Here is a 3,639-nt window from a genome sequence, read left to right as displayed (position 1 = left end):
TTAATCTCTTTGCGTATAAGATTGTTATTTCCTTCCTTGGGTTCTTTGCTTTATAAACTTATGACTTGCATACTTAGTTTAAATTAGCAATTTCCCAAGTGTTTAGAATAAGAACCTTTGAACGTGGTTGATGATGGGCTAAAGTTTCGCCTCCTCCTTCGTGATTGTGCGGGTAAAACCGTCACTTGCACTTGGTAGGATGGCTAACCTTTACCCTCTATCTGACCTGCGTGTAGGTTTTTCAAAATTTCTAAGGCATTAAGTTAAACCTTTGAACGTGGTTGATAATGGACTAAAGTTTTTGCTCCCTCTTTCGTGATTGTGCGGGTGTAACCGTCACTTGCACTTAGAAGGATGGCTTTAACTTTAGACCTATATCTGACCTGCGTGTAGGTTTTTCTTATCCTTTTAAGTGTTCATAAGTTAACCTTTTAACGTGGTAGATGGTAAGTTAAGTTTGGCTTCCTTGAATGTGATTGTGCGGGTGAGACCGTCACTTGCACTTACAAGGATGGCTAAACTTTACCTACATCTGACCTGCGTGTAGGTTTTCCTTAGAACTTTTTTAATATTATGGCGTTGTGTTTATGCGGGTATTGCCGCCTTCCACACGCAACTACTTCTTCCCGTAAGGGAAGTTCATAGGTTACAAGCTATCAATACATCGTGAAAGGAGAATCATTTCCATTAGAAGTGGCTCTAGGCCTTTTCTTTACAAGTTGGAATTGATCTACATATAACATTTGCGTAATTGAGCTCCATTCCATGTTCTAGGGATGGGAGTGCCATCGAGCCTTTCGAGCCGGTACGCGCCCTTTCCCAGAACTTCTTTGATAATGTATGGCCCTTCCCAAATCGGGGCCAACTTTCCTGGGCGTTGTTGGTTCGAAGCCTCGTTGTTACGCAGTATGTAGTCTCCTTCGTTGAAGTTGCAGAGTTTTACCCGCGTGTTGTAGTATTTTTGCATTTGTCGTTTGTAGTTTTCTTCACGCACGGCGGCTAAGTCTCTGCGCTCTTCGGTTAGCATAAGGTCTAACCGTCTTTCCGCATCATTGTCTTCTGGTTGGATTAAGACCCTTGGTGAGGGTAAACCGATTTCGACTGGGATCATGGCTTCGGTGCCATAAGTGAGACTGAACGGGGTTTCTCCCGTACTGGTCTTCTTCAGCGTTCTGTTTGCCCAAAGGACGTGCGGAAGCTCGTCCACCCAGCCGGATCTGTGCTCCAAGAGTCTTTTCTTGATGCCTTCGACGATGCTCTTGTTTGCTCTTTCTACCTCACCGTTACCTTGCGGGTGTGCCACTGAGGTAAAGGTGTGGGTGATTTGAAGTTCTTTCAGCCACTGCTGTAGCTTCTTGTCAGCAAAGTTGGTGCCATTGTCGCTTACCAAATTCTGTGGAAGTCCAAAACGACAAATAATAAATTCCCAAATAAATTTTTTGATATGCTTTGCGGTTGTTTGGGCTAAAGGTTTCGCTTCTATCCATTTGGTGAAGTAGTCAATGGCCACCACTAGGAACTGAACATTCCCAGCTGCTGTTGGAAATGGGCCTGTCACGTCAATGGCCCACTTCTGAAATGGCCATGAGGAAGTGACAGGAACAAGTTCATTTTTCGGGCGATGCGTGTTGGGTGCGTAAAGCTGACAAGATCTGCATTTTCTGATGTATGCCAACGCGTCCATATGCATACCCGGCCAGAAGTATCCCGCGTTGTTTAGCTTGGCTACCACAGCGCGGGGGCCTGCGTGTACTCCACAGATGCCTTCGTGAACCTCCCTTAGGAGGTAGTCAGCATCTTGGTTGTCCACGCATCTTAACAATGGGCCAAGAAAGTTACGTCTGTAAAGGGTGTCATTGACCAGCTGATAATTCAGTGCTTTACAGCGTAGTTTTCTTGCCTGTGACTTCGACTCTGGTAACGTTCCTGCTTCAAGGTATTTTATTATTGGGGTCATCCATGTTTCTGTACCGGTTTGGATGACACAAATTTCCTTGTGCGGGACTGATGGTGTTTCGAGGAGTTCCACGCGGATGTCCTTACCCAAGTGGGTGAAGGCCAGTGATGCAAGCTTGCTTAACGCATCCGCAGATTTGTTTTCGCTGCGCTTGACATGTATCACTTTACAATCATTAAAATCGCGCATGATGGCTTTGGCCTGGGCAAGGTACAGGGCCATTGTGTCATTTACAGCCGTGTACGTCCCGTTTATTTGGTTTGCCACTAGCATGGAATCTACATGGGCTTCCAAATTTTTTACACCCATTTTACGCGCAATCCTCAATCCGGCCAGGAATGCTTCATATTCAGCTTCGTTATTCGTACTTGGGAAATCCAGCCGAATAGCATAAGTATATTCCTGGCCTGCTGGGTTTGTTAATTTTAACCCTGCGCCTGAACCCTCGTTACTAGCTGCTCCATCAGTATAGAGTCGCCAGACCTCATCGATTTCGTGTGCTGGGGAGGGTTGAACCTCCTCCTGGCACTCTTTCTCCCGCGCAGCGGGGACTTCGGCAATAAAATCAGCCAGGACCTGGCCTTTAATGGCTGGTCTCGGCTTGTATTGAATCGCATATTCTCCCAATTCAATTGCCCATTTGGCTAGGCGTCCCGATAACTCGGGTTTGCCTAGAACATTTGAGAGTTTGAAGTTGGTGAGAATAGTGATTGGGTGACCCTGGAAATATCGTCTCAACCTGCGTGAAGCGTGTATAAGTGCCAAGACCAGTTTTTCCAGGGTAGAGTACCGGGTTTCCGCGTCTGCCAGCACGCGGCTAACATAATAGATTGGCATCTGGATGCCTTTTCGTTCTACAAGCAGGACTGCCCCGGTTGCTCTATCTGTTGCGGAGAGGTATAGGATTAACTCCTCTCCCGCTTGTGGTGCTGTGAGTGTTGGGAGTTCGATCAAGCGTGATCGAATCTCCTGGAAAGCTGCTTCCGCTTCTGGTGTCCAGCGGAAGTGCGTTTTCTTTAAACAATTTCTTAGTGTTGACACAAAAGGGAACGACCTATCCGCATGGTTTGCCAAAAAGCGGTTAAGCGCGACTAGTCGTCCATTAAGTGTTTGAGCCTGTTTTATGGTGGTAGGTGATTCCATTTTGACAATGGCTTCGACCTTTTCAGGGTTCGCTCTAAAGCCATCTTTAGTAATAATGACCCCTAAGAACTTCCCTTCTTCCACCCCAAATGAACACTTGCTCGGGTTGAGCTTCATGTTTATCTTTCTGAGCGTGTTGAAAGTTTCCTCAATGTCTTTCAACATCGTCTCTGGCTCGGGGCTTTTGATGACCAAATCATCCATATAGACTTCCAAGTTTCTCCCAATTTGGGCGTGAAACTCTTTGTCCATTAGTCGTTGGTACGTGGACCCCGCGTTCTTAAGTCCGAACGGCATCATTTTATAACAAAATGTGCCATCGGGCGTCCGAAAGGCGGTTTTGTCCTGGTCATCCACAGCCATGTGGATTTGATGGTACCCCTTATACGCATCCAAGAAGCATTTAAGGCGAAATGGTGCCACCGAATCCACCTTGAGATCAATTTCTGGTAACGGATAACAATCTTTGGGGCATGCTTTATTCAAATCTTTGAAATCTATGCACATGCGCCATTGTTTGTTATTCTTCGGTACCATCA

This window comes from Bidens hawaiensis, unplaced genomic scaffold (genome assembly GCF_021521415.1).
Source record: "Bidens hawaiensis isolate Kalapana, Puna unplaced genomic scaffold, B.hawaiensis_p1.1 tig00003241_1, whole genome shotgun sequence".
NCBI classification, from domain to species: Eukaryota; Viridiplantae; Streptophyta; class Magnoliopsida; order Asterales; family Asteraceae; genus Bidens; species Bidens hawaiensis.
This window is presented reverse-complemented; position numbering follows the sequence as displayed.